This window comes from Dendrobates tinctorius, unplaced genomic scaffold, assembly GCF_039654945.1.
Source record: "Dendrobates tinctorius isolate UK_male_01 unplaced genomic scaffold, ASM3965494v1 ptg000005l, whole genome shotgun sequence".
In the NCBI taxonomy this organism is placed as follows: domain Eukaryota; kingdom Metazoa; phylum Chordata; class Amphibia; order Anura; family Dendrobatidae; genus Dendrobates; species Dendrobates tinctorius.
Window position 1 is genome coordinate 5,688,344 of NW_027361673.1, and position 19,157 is coordinate 5,707,500.

The 19,157-nt window shown below is 41.4% G+C and overlaps 1 protein-coding gene and 1 pseudogene across 1 annotated transcript in view; both read left to right on the top strand.

Moving 5' to 3' along the window:
• Positions 1-19,157, top strand: part of KCNH8 (potassium voltage-gated channel subfamily H member 8) — a 534,349-nt gene that overhangs the window by 371,417 nt on the left and 143,775 nt on the right. The gene's annotated exons all lie outside the window — the stretch shown is intronic.
• LOC141083729 (polymerase delta-interacting protein 3 pseudogene) lies at positions 9,117-10,434 on the top strand (annotated as a pseudogene).

The following is a 19,157-nucleotide window of genomic DNA, read 5'->3' on the forward strand; positions in this document are numbered from 1 at the left end:
CGGTAGGCGCAAGATAAAATAAGCGCGATTCCACTGTGTGCCATGTCATTTAGCATATAAGCGGGCATACCTAAACATATAAGTGAGTAAAGTACATCAAAGGGAAACATATGCTATAATAAATCCCCATATGTAGGCGCCGTGGCACTGATCATCACAGTCTCAACAAATGGAAATTTCACAAAGTGTAAAAATGAGTGCAACTAATACAGACTATGCACCCATAACCAAGTAAAGATATACAGTGCTCCCAGCCCGCGGACACGCAGCCCTTACAAAGTATATGGCTAAATGCAATGTCAGATCGCACTATGCTAAACGCACCAACTAAACTCAGTATAATACTGGTAACGGAATTAGGTCAAATTTAGTGTTGCAAACACAAAGAGAACAAACAATATACCATTTTAAATCCACTGATTGAAGCAGGCCAGAAAGATCAAGCCTGTGCAGAAAAAAAAAAAAAAAAACACTAATCAGATAGTGTATACTGATTTCCGGGTTAGGCCAAAAAAGTTGTGGAACACAGTAAATACCAAATGCGCAAGCGCGGTCTCAGTAATAAATGACACACAGGCGCTGATAAAAAAAAAAAAAAAAAAAACCTACTGTATAACCTGTCATTTAGCATGTGTGCAGGCATACCTATAAATAAATAGTGGGCATCAAAGGGAGACATATGATATAATAAATCCCCATATGTAAGCTCCGCGGCACTGATTATCACAATCTCAACAAGTAGATATTATAAAACATACAAAATGAGCGCAACTGATACAAAACTGTGTACCATATCAATAGATACTATATAGATGCAAGCACGCATGGCTCATAGCGAAATAGAGATATAAAATGAAAAGTGATATCAGCCCGCAGACACGCAATCACACTATGCAAACGCGCCCACTGAACACAGTGGAATACTGATGCCAGAATTGGTTGAATTTGGTATTGAAGACGCAGCAGGAACATGTAATGTACCAAAAAAAAAAAAAAAAAAAGTAGATTGCAGCTTTATATTAGTGGTTATACTAACGAAATTTCTTCCCCGATTGGTAAATAAACCAAGCGAAGGAAGATAACGCTCCACAAGCATCACCCCTAATTAAGTATGCACTATAACTAAGTATTTTAATGTATTAGAAAGATGGATCAGAGAAAATTAATTAAAACTCCACAAGCTCCACCTCAGGGTCCACTGGACTTCAAAAAAGTAACCATTATAGACATACAACATGGATAGAACATAAAGCAAATCCAGAAATTGGAACAAAAAAATCAAATCTAAGTCCATGTTAAAGTCCGAATATCTTCCAGGGTACTGTTTTATTATTTGAGTCCAGCGAGGGATAGAGTGAAGGATGAAATCCAAGGTGGGCGATCCAAGAATAGACTATTCCAAAAGTTGCTAGAGAAGTAGACTCCCATAGTGGACAAGTCAGACCTTGAGAAGCTGCCAAAAAATGGAGATCCAAGCTACTATGTTCAAAAAGATATGAGTCGATCAACCTACGAATGGAAAAGGAAGGGAAGAAGAACTTGATTATCCAATCGGTCCGATTTGTTTATAATAGCCAGTGAATAAAAGCTCCTCATTTAATCCCAAAGGGGATCGACTCCGAAGATCATAAATCCACCTAGATTCACGCCTCAGTAATTCCAATGAAACGTTCCCCCCTCTTATATTAGTCTGTACTGCCTCAAGACCCAAAACCCTAATGCCAGTACAGCGGCCATTGTGTTCGCACAAAAAATGCATGGCTACTGAAGTGAGGGGTTTACCTTTTTCACGATCTGCTCTTGCAGTATTAATATTCGAAAGGTGCTGTTGGATCCTCTTCCGTAATTCCTGTGTAGTTTGTCCTACATAGATTTTTGGACATTGGCAGATAAGAGCATACACAAGATTCCTGGACCTACAATTAAAGAATGCCTTAGAAACTACAGGAAAGTTTAGAGTAGGGATATTAACCCCTTCACTGTCTGCAGTTAGATGACAGATGTTGCAATGGCCGCAAGCAAAGGTTCCAAGCACACGTACACCCCTGTTAAGATTGCATACAGGTCGCTTAAAATGGCTGTGGCACAAAGAATCTTTAAGAGATTGGGCCTTTCTAGCAATAAGAGTGGGATATGGTGCTAAATGGGGTGCAAGTTTAGGCTCATTGGCCAGCATACCCCAGTATTTTGTCAAAATGCCCTGTAAGTCACGCCACTGATTATTGTAAGTGGTTATCAGACCCAGGGTTTTGTTAACTTTAGGAAGGTGAGGACCAAGTAGGTCTACACGATCCCTATCTCTGGCTGACTGGAAGGCACGAGATATTACCTTACGTGGGTATCCCCTGTTTTGAAAGCGTCTTGTCAGATCCTTGGCTTGTAGCAAAAAATCTTGCTGTTTTGAACAATTTCTTTTCAATCTGAAGAATTGTACTTTCGGAATTCCGTTTCTCAGATGTTCTGGATGGAAACTCGTATAGTGTAAAATACTGTTAGTAGAGGTCAGCTTCCGATATAAAGTAGTTGTGATAGACGATCCCTCAATAACCAAATTTAAATCCAAAAATTCTGTCGCCAAACCTGCAAAATTAGCCGTAAGATGTATGTTTAAAGTATTGTCATTAAGGCCATCTACAAATTCCTTACACTTATCCAAAGGTCCTGTCCATAGCAACAGGACATCATCAATATAGCGCCACCATCTAAACACATGATCTTTAAATTCAGGTGACACATATACTCGAGTCAACTCCCACCACCCCAAAAATAAATTTGCATACGAGGGTGCACAACGTGCACCCATCGCAGTCCCAGACACCTGTCTATAAAATACCCGATCAAACACAAAATAGTTTTTATCCAAAATGAAGTGCAATAAATCCACTATAAAGGAATCATGATGTCGATCACCCGTGGAGTGTTGCTCCAGAAAAAAAGCAACCGCTTGAATCCCCAAATCGTGTCGGATATTGGTGTACAAGGATTCAACATCCAGGGTAACTAAAAAAGTGTCAGGGGGAATGATCAAATCTTTCAACAAAACCAATAAATGTGAGGTATCCTTGACATAAGAATGCAAGATGGAGACCAAAGGCTGAAAAAAGAAATCAACATAAACACAAGGTTTTTCAAAAATACCACCAATACCCGACACGATTGGACGACCCGGTGGGTCCACAATGGACTTGTGCACTTTGGGTAGCATGTAGAAAGTGGGAATTCTGGGATGGTGGGAGGTCAAAAACTCTTTTTCTTTCTTGTTTAGGACATGATGGGTATGTGCCAAATTCAAAAGATGGTCTAATTTGGAGTTGAATATTGCAGTGGGATCAGATGGAAGTACCTGATAAAAGGAGGAATTGCTGAGCTGTCTTTTAGCTTCTTTAACATATAGATCAACCGGCCAAATCACAATATTACCTCCTTTATCAGCCTCTCTGATCACTAGCTCCTTATTCCTACCAAGTGCCTTAATGGCAATCCTTTCAGAGTTTGTTACATTACTAAAAGCACTGGGTTTGCTATCTAGGGTCTGTAAATCTCTACATACCGCATCAAAGAAGATTTGGACCACCGGAAATAAGGAAAACATAGGAGTTGCTTTCTGGAGCAACACTCCACGGGTGATCGACATCATGATTCCTTTATAGTGGATTTATTGCACTTCATTTTGGATAAAAACTATTTTGTGCTTGATCGGGTATTTTATAGACAAGTGTCTGGGACTGCGATGGGTGCACGTTGTGCACCCTCGTAAGCAAATTTATTTTTGGGGTGGTGGGAGTTGACTCGAGTATATGTGTCACCTGAATTTAAAGATCATGTGTTTAGATGGTGGCGCTATATTGATGATGTCCTGTTGATATGGACAGGACCTTTGGATAAGTGTAAGGAATTTGTAGATGGCCTTAATGACAATACTTTAAACATACATCTTACGGCTAATTTTGCAGGTTTGGCGACAGAATTTTTGGATTTAAATTTGGTTATTGAGGGATCGTCTATCACAACTACTTTATATCGGAAGCCGACCTCTACTAACAGTATTTTACACTATACGAGTTTCCATCCAGAACATCTGAGAAACGGAATTCCGAAAGGACAATTCTTCAGATTAAAAAGAAATTGTTCAAAATAGCAAGATTTTTTGCTACAAGCCAAGGATCTGACAAGACGCTTTCAAAACAGGGGATACCCACGTAAGGTAATATCTCGTGCCTTCCAGTCAGCCAGAGATAGGGATCGTGTAGACCTACTTGGTCCTCGACTTCCTAAAGTTAACAAAACCCTGGGTCTGATAACCACTTACAATAATCAGTGGCGTGACTTACGGGGCATTTTGACAAAATACTGGGGTATGCTGGCCAATGAGCCTAAACTTGCACCCCATTTAGCGCCATATCCCACTCTTATTGCTAGAAAGGCCCAATCTCTTAAAGATTCTTTGTGCCACAGCCATTTTAAGCGACCTGTATGCAATCTTAACAGGGGTGTACGTGTGCTTGGAACCATTGCTTGCGGCCATTGCAACATCTGTCATCTAAATGCAGGCAGTGAAGGGGTTAATATCCCTACTCTAAACTTTCCTGTAGTTTCTAAGGCATTCTTTAATTGTAGGTCCAGGAATCTTGTGTATGCTCTTATCTGCCAATGTCCAAAAATCTATGTAGGACAAACTACACAGGAATTACGGAAGAGGATCCAACAGCACCTTTCGAATATTAATACTGCAAGAGCAGATCGTGAAAAAGGTAAACCCCTCACTTCAGTAGCCATGCATTTTTTGTGCGAACACAATGGCCGCTGTACTGGCATTAGGGTTTTGGGTCTTGAGGCAGTACAGACTAATATAAGAGGGGGGAACGTTTCATTGGAATTACTGAGGCGTGAATCTAGGTGGATTTATGATCTTCGGAGTCGATCCCCTTTGGGATTAAATGAGGAGCTTTTATTCACTGGCTATTATAAACAAATCGGACCGATTGGATAATCAAGTTCTTCTTCCCTTCCTTTTCCATTCGTAGGTTGATCGACTCATATCTTTTTGAACATAGTAGCTTGGATCTCCATTTTTTGGCAGCTTCTCAAGGTCTGACTTGTCCACTATGGGAGTCTACTTCTCTAGCAACTTTTGGAATAGTCTATTCTTGGATCGCCCACCTTGGATTTCATCCTTCACTCTATCCCTCGCTGGACTCAAATAATAAAACAGTACCCTGGAAGATATTCGGACTTTAACATGGACTTAGATTTGATTTTTTTGTTCCAATTTCTGGATTTGCTTTATGTTCTATCCATGTTGTATGTCTATAATGGTTACTTTTTTGAAGTCCAGTGGACCCTGAGGTGGAGCTTGTGGAGTTTTAATTAATTTTCTCTGATCCATCTTTCTAATACATTAAAATACTTAGTTATAGTGCATACTTAATTAGGGGTGATGCTTGTGGAGCGTTATCTTCCTTCGCTTGGTTTATTTACCAATCGGGGAAGAAATTTCGTTAGTATAACCACTAATATAAAGCTGCAATCTACTTTTTTTTTTTTTTTTGGTACATTACATGTTCCTGCTGCGTCTTCAATACCAAATTCAACCAATTCTGGCATCAGTATTCCACTGTGTTCAGTGGGCGCGTTTGCATAGTGTGATTGCGTGTCTGCGGGCTGATATCACTTTTCATTTTATATCTCTATTTCGCTATGAGCCATGCGTGCTTGCATCTATATAGTATCTATTGATATGGTACACAGTTTTGTATCAGTTGCGCTCATTTTGTATGTTTTATAATATCTACTTGTTGAGATTGTGATAATCAGTGCCGCGGAGCTTACATATGGGGATTTATTATATCATATGTCTCCCTTTGATGCCCACTATTTATTTATAGGTATGCCTGCACACATGCTAAATGACAGGTTATACAGTAGGTTTTTTTTTTTTTTTTTTTTTTTCAGCGCCTGTGTGTCATTTATTACTGAGACCGCGCTTGCGCATTTGGTATTTACTGTGTTCCACAACTTTTTTGGCCTAACCCGGAAATCAGTATACACTATCTGATTAGTGTTTTTTGTTTTTTTTTTCTGCACAGGCTTGATCTTTCTGGCCTGCTTCAATCAGTGGATTTAAAATGGTATATTGTTTGTTCTCTTTGTGTTTGCAACACTAAATTTGACCTAATTCCGTTACCAGTATTATACTGAGTTTAGTTGGTGCGTTTAGCATAGTGCGATCTGACATTGCATTTAGCCATATACTTTGTAAGGGCTGCGTGTCCGCGGGCTGGGAGCACTGTATATCTTTACTTGGTTATGGGTGCATAGTCTGTATTAGTTGCACTCATTTTTACACTTTGTGAAATTTCCATTTGTTGAGACTGTGATGATCAGTGCCACGGCGCCTACATATGGGGATTTATTATAGCATATGTTTCCCTTTGATGTACTTTACTCACTTATATGTTTAGGTATGCCCGCTTATATGCTAAATGACATGGTACACAGTGGAATCGCGCTTATTTTATCTTGCGCCTACCGCACTTGCGCATTTGGCATTCATTATGTCACACAACCTTTTTGTATTCCGTTACTTTGCTTGCATTGGTGCAGTGGGCGGTGTGATGTTCACACTGCTCTAAACCTATATTATGTGATGAGTCATTCCTGTCTGCACCTGCAGTGTGTAGTGTTTCGTCACACTGCTTCAAACCCGGAAATAACCTGTGAGTCATGGACTATTCTCTTTCCTCTGGTGTGCATGTGCATTCAGGCCTCCATTGCAGCTAATTAGGTACGTGGCTGCAGCTGCCGCACATATGTACTGATTGTTTAGCATATTTAAATAAGTGTAACAGACTGACTCTCTAGCCCCTGATGAAGCCACCTTTTGGTGTGCGACATGCGTAGGGCACTCCACAAGCTCCCCCTTGTAAGTGGCATTATATAGGGACTATGCAGGCAGGATTTAATCTTGGTCATTTTAGCCTCTTGGCTACACCATGATTGCTATACTTTTCATCTATGCTTAGTACCCTATGGTGTTTATTTTCATGGCTCAGTTGCTTACATTTGTTATCACTTGCATTCATTATTGCACCATAGTCTATTTGGATGGATTATTCAATGGATCATTATGTTTAGTATTACATCTCTGAACATTTCTTCATTGCAGGTATGCTATTGTATGTGATATATTCTAGAGCCTTTTTTATATATGTCCATTTACTGGAGGGAGCTCTTTGGGCTTTATTATAAGCCTTTGTGATAGTTTCATGTCATTGTATGACTTTTTAAATGTTTTTACATGGATGTTGTCTTTTTGTTACCAATAAAATTTGTAATTTTGCAGTGATCCCTGCATTTTGGTCAGTAGCTTTTTCTTCATTTTCTCAGTTTGTGTTTATACTGACTGCTGGTTGATCCGCATATCTTATTCAGTAGTGCCCTCCTGAGTTTTTACATAGTCTCTTGATATACAAAACTGATAGACATACCCCAAGCAGCTTGCAGCTGTAATCGCAGTAAAAGGTGGCACAACAAAGTATTAAGTTAAAGGGGCCAAATAATATTGCACGCCCCACTTTTCAGTTTTTGAATTTCCACAAAAATTTAAAATAACCAACAAATTTCATTCAACTTCACAATTGTGTCTGACTTGTTGTTGATTCTTCACCAAAAATGTACATTTGTTATCTTTATGTCTGAAGCATGATATGTGGGAAAAGGTTGAAAAGTTCCATGGAGCCGAACACTTTCGCAAGGCATTGTACCAACCTTATTTAGCCAAACGGTGTGTGACACATCATCAGACACATCCTGTTTCATTTATGAAGGAGGGACTCTGAAAGTCACAAAGCCTATTTTTATAGGGGCATCAGGCGGCATTAATATTCTTAAAGGGCCATAAACCGGCTATGCTCTGTTGTTCCCATTATTAAACAGTGGGTCTCCTATACTGTTGTTGCCTATGCAATGACTGGCTGGGCTGTAAAAAATTAGGACACATACCCAATAGCCCTTTGACGAGATGTACAGGAGGGCCTCATGAAAAAATGTTACCATTATAAGAAAGTGGGTCTCCCATAGTGTTGAATGCAAGGCCTGCCTTGCCACAAAGTTACACGCACTCCAATAACCCTTTGAACTGACGTGCTGGATGGCCACATAAAACCAAAGTTCCCATTATTATTTATTTGGTACTGCCACACTGCTTTCTTATGCATTGAATGCAAGGCCCGCCTTTCCACAAAGTTACATGCACCCCAATAACCCTTTGAACAGACGTACTGGATGGACGCATGAAACCAAAGTTCCCATTTTTTCATTTGGTACTGCCACACTGTTTGCCTATGCATTGAATGCAAGGCCTGCCCTGCACCAAATTTAGATGCACCCCAATACCCCTTTGAAGAGATACACAGGAGGGACTCATGAAAAAATGTTCCCAATAGGAGAAAATGGGTCTCCCATAGTGCCTATGCATTGAATGCAAAGTCTGCCATGCCACAAAGTTACACACACTCCAATAACCTTTTGAACTGACATACTGGATGGCCACTTGAAACCAAAGTTCCCATTTTTTTCATTTGGTACTGCTATACTGTTAACCTATGCATTGAATGCAAGGCCTGCCCTGCACCAAATTTAGATGCACCCCAATACCCCTTTGAACAACCATCCTGGATGGCCACATGAAACCAAAGTTCCCATTATTAGAAATTTGGTACTCCAATACTGTTTTCCTATGCATTGAGCGCAAGGCCCGCCTTGCAACAAAGTTACATGCACCCCAATAATCAATTGAACCAACGTACTGAATGGCCACATGAAACCAAAGTTCTCATTTTTATTAATTTTCTACTCCCATAATGTTTGCCCATGAAGTGAATGCAAGGCCTGCTCCAAATTTGGATGCACCCCAGTACCCCTTGGAAGAGAAGTGGAGGAGCACCTCCCAAAATTCTTTTCCAAATTTAAAGGAGCGGGTTTCCTTTACTTGTAATGCCCATGCAGTAAGTGTATGGGCCGACAAACATTTCCCCCGGGGGGGATCACAGCAACATACTGTGTAAACATTTTTTTATGGGCATCATAAAGGGAAGGTGCAGTTTTGTAGCAGAAATATGGTGGACGTGTTGTTGGATGAAGTGATTAGGAAAAGGGGCATGGTGATGGCGGAAATGGGAACATACAGGATTACTAACAGGGGGGCTATGGGGGGGGTATGAGAGCCAGGATCAAGCCTACAATGATTAGTTGCTTACACACCACCAATGACCAGAATGCGTTTGATGCCCGTCAGAAGAAAGGTGTAACAGATGCACGTCTGAAGCTAGATATAAAAGATGCCCATGAGAAATTATGCGCCAAAGATGCACGTTTCCATATAAAGGGTAAAGTGCAAGATGCTAGTGAGATGCTTAATTCTAGAAAGCATCAGATCATTTTTGGAAGAAAACCAACCTAACTGATGGAGGCTCGTGAAAAACAAAGTTTAAAGAGGAGTTCACCTGCCGTAACTATCAAGTCACCCGTAGCATAAGGTTGCTCATCTTCACCTATAAATATTACCAAGACCATCAAAATTTTACAGCTGAAAACTATTTCTTACAGTGTAACAAACACTATTAAAGGAATGCTTATAAATGTAGTTAACCACAAACCTGTGAAACCACAGATTTCCTCTTTACAAGATATGGACGATGATGGCATTGTTGATGACTTTGAACTTTCCAACATCCCCAAGAAGATGAAGATCACAGCTGTCCACACTGTGCAAAAAATGCCAGGAATGTCTTGAAATTCATTTTCTCTTGGGCAAACTTTACCTCTTACTAAAGTGGTACAGAATGATGCATACACAGCTCCCATGTCTACTCAGCACGAGACTTCGCTACCTTTATTGCACGCAAAGGCTCTAACCAATGTGTCACGGACAATTGTCACAAAGGAGGACAGTTCTTCAGTAGGGCAGACTTCAAAAGAGTCTGTCTTTAGCCCTTTAGAAGGCACAAAAATAACCTTTAATAATTTGCATCCAAGAGTCACAGAGGAAGATATCGTGTAGCTTTTCTGTGTATGCGGTGCCTTGAAGCAAGCCTGCTTGTTGAGTTCCGGAGTTGCAGAGGTTTTGTTTGTAAGAAAGGAAGATGCAGTTGGTGCCTACAAAAAAGACAACAGATACCTAGATGTACAACCAATGAAATGCAATCTTCCTTTGAATGATATTGTGATAACATCAGACCAGCCCATCCTTCTAAGATTAAATGACACCCCATCAAAGAAGGAAGATGAATCTACAAGAAACACAACCTCCTCTTCCCCAGTGCAGCTTGAAATCCTCCCACTGAAGTTGATCCTGATACTACCTTAAAGGCACTCTTTAAATCCTCAGGGTCACAAACAGTCATCCAACCAACTGTATTTAAGATTAAGCTCTAATGAGACCACCACAAATTGAAGACTGTAATAAGACAGATTTCCAAAAAACATATGGGCCCAGATACTCCTTTAAAAAAATTCTTCATTTTGCTTCTTGGGTTTTGTTTACATTTCTTCAATAATCTGTTTCTACTTAAAACATAATCTTAGTTGTTTTGTAGTTTTAATATCTGGATTCCTACAAATGGATATGAAGACCTGCATATTCCAGTAAATGGGAGGGGGAATTACTAAGTGTCCACCCACTGTGTTCTAGGCCAATAAAGTTTTTATGCCTAATGTTTCACATTGTGAAAATGTCATCCAGAACTCTACAATCATAGGCAATACTTTTTGCCCTGCGGCCGAAGCATGTTGTGCTATCTGTGATCGTAATACAGTTAAATGCTGAAGGGAAAAAGATCACACTAATAGTGATCTAAATATTGAGATATGTACAGAGGAATGCTGGGAGGATGCAGATTGTGGTTTTCTATCAACTTTCTCTGCATTTGCAAATTTGTATTTAATGTTGGTAAAAAAAAATTCTCGAGTGTAGGCAAGGCGCAGAGCCATACCACGAATGTCTATGTATTTGCTCTTCCTGTACAACCCTATAATTTTTTTTAAATTGATATTTATTTGAATTCCTCATTGGGAGGGAGGTCCACAACAAATGATAGGTGAACTCTGCTGACACTAAAAACACCCCTTTGAAAACAATAACGTGGCTCTGGCATCACGGAACACATTCACCCTTGTGATCTAGTGGTGGTGTCGGAAGAGTCGTGGAGGATGGCCTACTAAAAATATTTTCCCAATTTAAAGGAGTGGGTCTTCTATTGTTGTAATGCCCATACACTAAGTGTATGGGCTGGCAAATATTTCCCCCTTGGGGGTACACCTCAACATAGTGTGTAAACATTTTTTGATGGGTCATCATAAACACCCTTGAAAAAAATTACTTGGCTGTTGCATTACGGAACACGTTCATCCTGGTGATCTAGTCGTGGTGTCGGAAGAGACATGGAGGATGGACTCCTAAAAATGTTTTCCCAGGTTAAAAGGAATGGGTCTCCTATACTAGTAATGCCCATACAATAAGTGTATGGGCTGCCAAACATTTCCCCCGGTGGGTTCACATCAACATAATATGTAAAAAAATCAAAAACACCCTTTGACACAATAACGTGGCTGTTGCATCGCGGACCACAGTCACCATGGTGATCTAGTGGTGGTGGCTGATGAGGATGAGGAGAAGAAGGATAACAGCAAATAGGCAAAATCAGGAAGCATATACCCATGTGTGGGTATGAAGAGGTGCATGGGAATATACCTCCCAAAAAATTACCCTGGATTTGAAGTTATGTTTCGCTGTTATCGTTCGGTGGTGTAAAGAAGTCTGGCCCAATCCAGCCCTTGCTCATTTTTTATAAAAGTCAGCCTGTCAGCATTTTCAGTCGACAGGTGGATGAGCTTATCAGTTATAATTCCATCAACAGCGCTAAGAATCCGCTCTGACAATATGCTAGCTGTAAGGCAGGCCAGGACTTCCAAGGCATAGAGAGCCAGTTCATGCCATGTGTCCAACTTGAATACCCAATAATTTAAAAGCACAAAGGAATCACAGAGGACGTTGGTACGGTCAGCAAGGTACTCCCTCAGCATCTTCCAAAACTTTGCACTCCTTGTGAGAGTGCCCCACGCCTCAGGGCCAGTGTGATGGGAGGATCTGAGAAAACTCTCCCAGAACTTTGCCAGTGTTCCCCTTCCTCTTCTGGATTGGAGTTGTGTCTCTCTTGAATGTACTCCTTGGTTGTCCAATGAACTGTGACCTCTGCCACGAGCGTTTTCAGATGGGAATTTTTTTAATAATTCCACAACAATGACCTTCTGGTACTGCACCATTTTAGTACACCTGTCTGCCTCTGGAAGAAGAGATTGAAAGTTCTCCTTGTAGCATGGGTGAAGTGTCATCAACCAGTATTGACTGTCACCCATAATTTGGAGAATACGAGGGTCGCTGGAAAAGTATTGCAACATAAAGTCAGCCATGCATGCCAGATTGCTAACAGGCAAGACTTCCGTGTCCTCACGAAGAGGCCGACTGACCATGCTCTCCGCCTCCTCCCTGTCCTCAGGCCATCCACACTGAACAGACGGTATGACAGTTGTGCTTGTAGTACCGTCTAAAGCGCATGCAAGCAGTTCCTGTTCTTCCTCCTCCTCTGCTTCCTCATTGTCAACCAATCCATGTTGGGATTACATGAGGCTGGGCTATGTGTAATCACTCTGTATGGTTCCTTGCTCCATCTCATCATGCTCCACCTGCAATACATCCTCTTTTACTGTGAACAGAGAGCTTTTCAGAATACAGAGAAGTGGGAGGGTGATGCTATTTATGGCGTCATCGCCGCTCACCATCTTGGTGGACTCCTCAAAGTTTTGTAGGATGGTACATATGTCTGATATCCATGTCCACTCCTGAGGTCTTATGTGTGGAGACTGAACTCAATACCGATGGCCTTGTTGATGCTGGTAGTCAACAACTGTGCTCTTCTGCTCATAAATCCTTTCCAACATATGCAGTGTAGCATTCCAATGCGTGGGGACATCACACACCATTCGGTGAGCCAGAAGCTGCAAATACTGCTGAAGCACAGCAAGGGCGGCGGAAGCTGTAGCTGACTTTCTAAAATGGGCACACAGGTGGCGTACTTTCACAAGCAGATCTGGCAGCTCTGGGTAGCTTTTGAGAAACTGTTGAACAACGAAGTTAAGCACATGGGCCAGGCATGGTATGTGTGTGAGCTCGCCTTGCCTCAGAGCCGCAACCAGGTTTCGGCCTTTGTCACACATGACCGTGCCTGGCTGTAGGTTCAGCGGTGTCAGCCACAGATCTGCCTGCTATTTCAGAGCTGTCCACAATGCTTCAGCATTGTGTGGTTTGTCACCTAAGAATATTAGCTTCAGCACAGCCTGTTGCCGCTTGGCTGAGGCATTGCTGCAGTGCTTCCAGCTTGTGACTGATGTGGTAATTTCAGAAATGGAGGCTGAAGAGGAAAAGGAGGTGCAGGAGCTGTAGACTGTGGGGCAACCCCGATGGACAAGGGCCAAAATCCTCAGTGTCGGGATGATGTGTTCCATCCCAAGGTCTGACTGGGTTCTGGCTTCCACTATGTTCACCCAGTGTTCCGTCAGTAAGATGTACCGTCCCTGCCCACAACCTCTTGCCCATGTGTCCATAGTTATGTGGACTTTCCCAGTAACAGAATTGTTGAGGGCACGGATAATATTGTGGGACACGTGCTTGAGTAATGTCGAGACAGCACACCGAGAGAAATAGTGGCGACTGGGGACTGAGTACCTTGGAACAGCTGCCTCCATCAGGTTGCGGAAAGATTTCATCTCAACAAGCATAAAAGGCAAAATTTTTAGCACAAGCAGATGAGAAATGTGTGATTTTATTACTGTGGCCTGTGGGGCCTTGGCTGCGTATTTATGCTTGCATTCCAAGGACTGATGGTGGTAGTGGAGTGTGTGCAATGACAGATGCAGGACAGGAGGCATCTTTGCAGGCACAATGGAAAGGGGATTGGCTTCCATGCACAATAGCGGAAGAATAAGTGGTGTCACACGCAGACAGTGTTCATGGACCCTGGGGTTCGGCCCACAAAGACAGATGCTTTGCTGCCATGTGCCTGATCATACTGGTGGTGGTGAGGCTGGTAGTTTTGCTACCCCTGCTGATGCGGGTATGGCAGGTGGTGCAAATAGCCTGTTTGGGGTTATCGGCAGAGTCTTTAAAAAACAACCAGACTCGGGAAGACCTAACAGTTGTACTGCCAACTTCTGTCGTGTTGGTGTTACAAGAAACGGTTGCCTGCCTTCTGTCTATGGCCACCACACTGCTTCTTCCTGCCTGTTTGGGTGCTATTCTTCCCTCCCCCTGTGTGCTGCTGTCCTCGCTCTGCATGTCCTCCTGTCAGATTGGGTCAGTTACTGTATCATCCACCACTTCGTCTTCCACTTGCGCACCCTCGTCCTCCTCCAGACTTTCTGTCAAATGTGTCTCATCATCGTCCACCTCTTGTGACACATTCCCACTGTCGCCTTTGTGTGACCGTGGCTGCTCAAATACTTGGGCACCACTACATGTGATCTTGTCCCACTTCAAGTGGACCAGGTGAGAGTCCCGAATCTATACATGGAAAAGTAAACAGTTCTTCAGAGTGTCCAAGTGTAGGATCAGTTGTCTCCGGCCACTCGGCATGGTGGGATGAAGGAGGATCAGGGTGAGGAATATGCGGTCCAGACTCGCGGCTACTCAGAATTGACCGTGTGGAAGATAGGGTGATGGTGGTGGCAAAGTGACTGGAAGCATTATCCGCTATCCAACCAACAACCTTTTGACACTGCTGTGTTCTGCAGACCCCTAATAATTCGGACAGGAAGGTCGGGCGAGAACATGTGGGTGTTTGTTGTGACCCAAATTCAGCTTGCCCACGGCTTCAGCCTCGGCCTCTGCATGCATCATCACCATCACGTTGACTTCCCCGTCCCTTGCCACGTGTCTTGTGGATTTTAAATGGACTATACTATTTTCCACATTCACTACAAATGCCTGAATTTGGAGCGAACTTATATGTGATCAGTGTGTGGGAACACCACTGCTTAAAATATCTGGCCTGTAGGTAACAATTTTTTCTTCAGCAAACCGGTGTCAATAACCAGGTTTAGACACAGGAAAAAAGTTGAATGGAGGCCTCAAATGCCACAATTTGTAGACCACAGATACAGCTCTGGCAAAAATTAAGAGACCACCACATCAAAACCCTGTCATGGGCAGCCCAGTCTCCAGACCTGAACCCCATTGAAAACCTCTGGAATTTAATCAAGAGGATGATGGATAGTCACAGGCCATCAAACAAAGAAGAACTGCTTATATTTTTGCACCAGAAATAGTGTGAAAGACTGGTGGAAAGCATGTCTCTCAAGACGCATGAAAGCTGTTTTTAAAAATCATGGTTATTTCCAAACTCTTCCTGAGTTAAAACATTAGTATTGTTGTTTCTAAATGATTATGAACTTGTTTTCTTTGCATTATTTGAGGTCTGAAAGCACTGGGTTTTTTTATTTGTGACCATTTCTCCTTTTCAGAAAAAAAACAAAATTTATTGCTTGGAAGTTCTGAGGCATGTTGTCAGAAGATTGTAGACTAAAAGAACAATTTGCATTTTATTCAAAAAGAGAAAAAGCAGACAAATAGAACATCTGCAAGTGGTCTCTTAATTTTTGCCAGAGCTGTAGATGAGGTGTGTGATGGGGATACTACACTGTAAAATATGTGGCCTGTATTTTAATTTTTTTACTTGAAAATAGTGTCAAGAACTAGGGTAGTGCACAGCAAAAACCGTTGAATGTAGGCCCCAAATTCCATAATTTGTAACCCACAGAGAGATGAGGCGTGTGACTGAGATACCACACTGTGAAATATGTGGCTGGCATCTTTATTTTTTTACAGCAAAATAGTGTCAATAACTAGGGTAGCACACAGCAAAAACAGTTCAATGTACGCCTGAAATGCCACAATTTTTAGCCCACAGAAAACTGAGTTGTGTGACTGAGATACCAAACTGGAAGTACATGCTGCAGCTCTCTGCTATTTTCCTGTTAAAATACCTAATATTTGTCTAGCAGTTGTGCAACTGGCACAATCTGCGTAGAGATAATTGTACGTGACAAAATTTAGCAGGGGCAATAATCTTCATTTCTCCGCATTTGGAGTGTGTCAGCAAGGTGATTGAAAAAAAACATAATTTTCTTTTGTTTTAAAAAATAGCGCTTCTGTATCTAACAGTTGTGTGACTGGCGAAATCCAGGTACAGATAATCTTATCTGACAATTTAGTAGGGGTAATAATCTTCATTCCTCCACATTTAGACTGTGACAGCAAGACGATTGAAAAGAACATAATTTTCTATTGCTTTAAAAAAATAACGTATCTTTATCTAGCAGTTGTGCAACTGGCACAATCCGGGTACAGATAATCTTGCATGACTATTTAGCAAGGGCAATAATCTTCATTACTCTGCATTTGGAGTGTGTGTCAGCAAGACAACTGAAAAAAAAATCATAATTTTCTATGGTTTTAAAAAATATCGTATCTTTGTCTAGTAGTTGAGCGACTGGCGCAATCCGGGTACAGATAATCTTACGTGACAATTTAGCAGGGGCAATAATCTTCATTACTCCGCATTTAGAGTGTGTCAGCAAGGAAATCGATATGAAGTACAAGTTTTACCATTGCACAATGTGCCAAGAATTCACAAAGTACAAAACATTAGACATGTGGGGTATACATACATGACCACTTAGTACTTGTTGTACACGCAGGAGTAGGAGGTGATTTCATGATCAAAATGGGTTTGGATGATAAGGGATGGACAACTAAGACAACTTCCCAAACAAAAAAATTGGGCTGCTTTTACATTACATTGCTGTCATCCATAGGGCTTACAAAATAGAGATGAGCAAATTTGTTTAGATTCAGTTCCGAATACAAACGGACTCAAATATTGCTTTTCCAATACTCGTTGAACATAGCCGAACATCATTAGCGTCAATGGGCGTAAAAATTACCGAATATGTTTGGAACCGAAAATAAAACATACATTCGGCATGAATAGTGTTCGAATATGGCCAGAATATGTCAAAATCAGATTTGGTGCCAAAATCCGAACAAATTTGCTCATCTATATTACAAAGCCGACAGAAATCCAGTCCTTGTTCAATTTTAGAAGAGTCAGCCTGTCTGCATTTTCCAATAACAGGCTTGTGAGCCTATCCGTTATGATTAAACTAAAACCTGCTCAGACAACACATTTGCTGCAGGGCATGGCAGCACTTCCAAGGTGTAGAAGGAGAGGTCAGGTCAAATGTGGAGCTTGGAAAACTAATATTTAAAGAGCACTGAAGAATAAGGAAGGAAGCTGCTATGGTCACTTAAGTATTCCTTCACTATCTTGGTCATCTTCTTCCTCCTTGCCAAAGTTACACCTACACATAGCCCTTGCTAATGTGATGATCTCATAAAAATGTGTCAGTTGGTGGATATTCCCCCTCCCCCTGAGATGCACCTGGTGTGCGTGGCGCTCCCCTGTAATCCTTGTGGGTGAAAAAAGCCAGTACCTATGCCAGCAGCGTTGTCTGTGGGTAATCTGTTTATCAAGTCTTCCACAATGCCCCTCTGGCATTCATGCATTGAAAATGGCACATCTGCCTCCAACATGAGAGAAGCAATTTTCTCATTGTATCTTGGGTCAAGAAAGGTGCGCAGCCAGTATTTCATGTTGGACAAAATGGGTTTCAAGCAAGGGTCTTGGGAAAGGCATCTGGAAATGAACTCTGCCATGTGTGGCATACTACAAGGAGTCAAATGTTCAGTGTCATCACCAGGAAGAGCATTAACCATCCTCTCTTCCTCATGACACATATCCTCCTCTTCCTCATCTTCAGGCCATACATGCTGGACAGACATGAAGCTGGGATTGGGAGTCCTCTCTGTAGCGCAGACCAAAAACTCTTGTTCCGCCTCATCCTCCTCCTGTTCCTCGTCATCACCCAATGTGGCTTGAGAATATTATGTGAGGCAGGGCTGTGTGGTATCAGCACTGTAAAATCTTGCTCCATAGCCACCTGCTCGGCATTCCAAGCTTCCTCTTTGAGATTTAGCAGCAAATGTTTTAATAGACATAGCAGTGGGATGTTATGCTGACAATAGCATCATCAGCGCTCACCATATTAGTGAGCAGTACTCAACGTTTTGAAGAACCTCAAAAATGTCATTGATCCATGCCCACTTGGCAGTTGTTATGTGTGGGGGTTGAGTGTTACTCTGATGGGCATGCAGACGTTGGAATTCAGACACTGCTATCTGCTGCTCACTAAGCCTTGCCAACACATGATCCGCCTACCACCTCAACACATTTATCTAACTATCCCTGTGTTGCCCATTCAAAATTTTCTTCATAACCAGAATCCTTGTATATTGTTCTCACATGCTTTATGCATTTAATAGCCCTCTGTGTCTACTTTTACACATACTGGTTGGTAAACGGTTCATGTAGCATTACATGGACACCCAATTTCTTACATTATGACTGGTCAGAACAATGAAAGCAATTGTTGCCATCCACCTTTAATGTCTCCCCTATTTCCTAATAAATTGCAAGCTTTTTTATGTGATTATTGTTATTCTATAATGTCTTATACTGTATTGTCTGTACAAGTCCTTGCTAAAATGTAAAGTGCGGCAGAATTTCTTTGCACTATAGAAATAAAATTATTATTATTTATTATTATTACTAACCCTTTAGTGACAGAGCCATTTTGCAGCTTAATGACCAAGCAAATTTTTACAATTCTAACCACTGTCAGTTTAGGAGGTTATAACTCTGGAACGCTTTAACGGATCCTGCAGATTCTGATATTGTTTTTTCGTGACATATTTTACTTCATGTAAGTGCTAAAATTTCTTCTATATGACTTTTGTTTATTTATGAAAAAACAGAAATATGGCGAAAATTTTGCAATTTTCAAACTTTTAATTTTTATGCCCTTAAATCAGAGAGATATGTCACACAAATTTCTTAATAAATAACATTTCCCACATGTCTACTTTACATCAGCACAATTTTGGAAACAAATTTTTTTTGTTAGTTATAAGGGTTAAAAGTTGACCA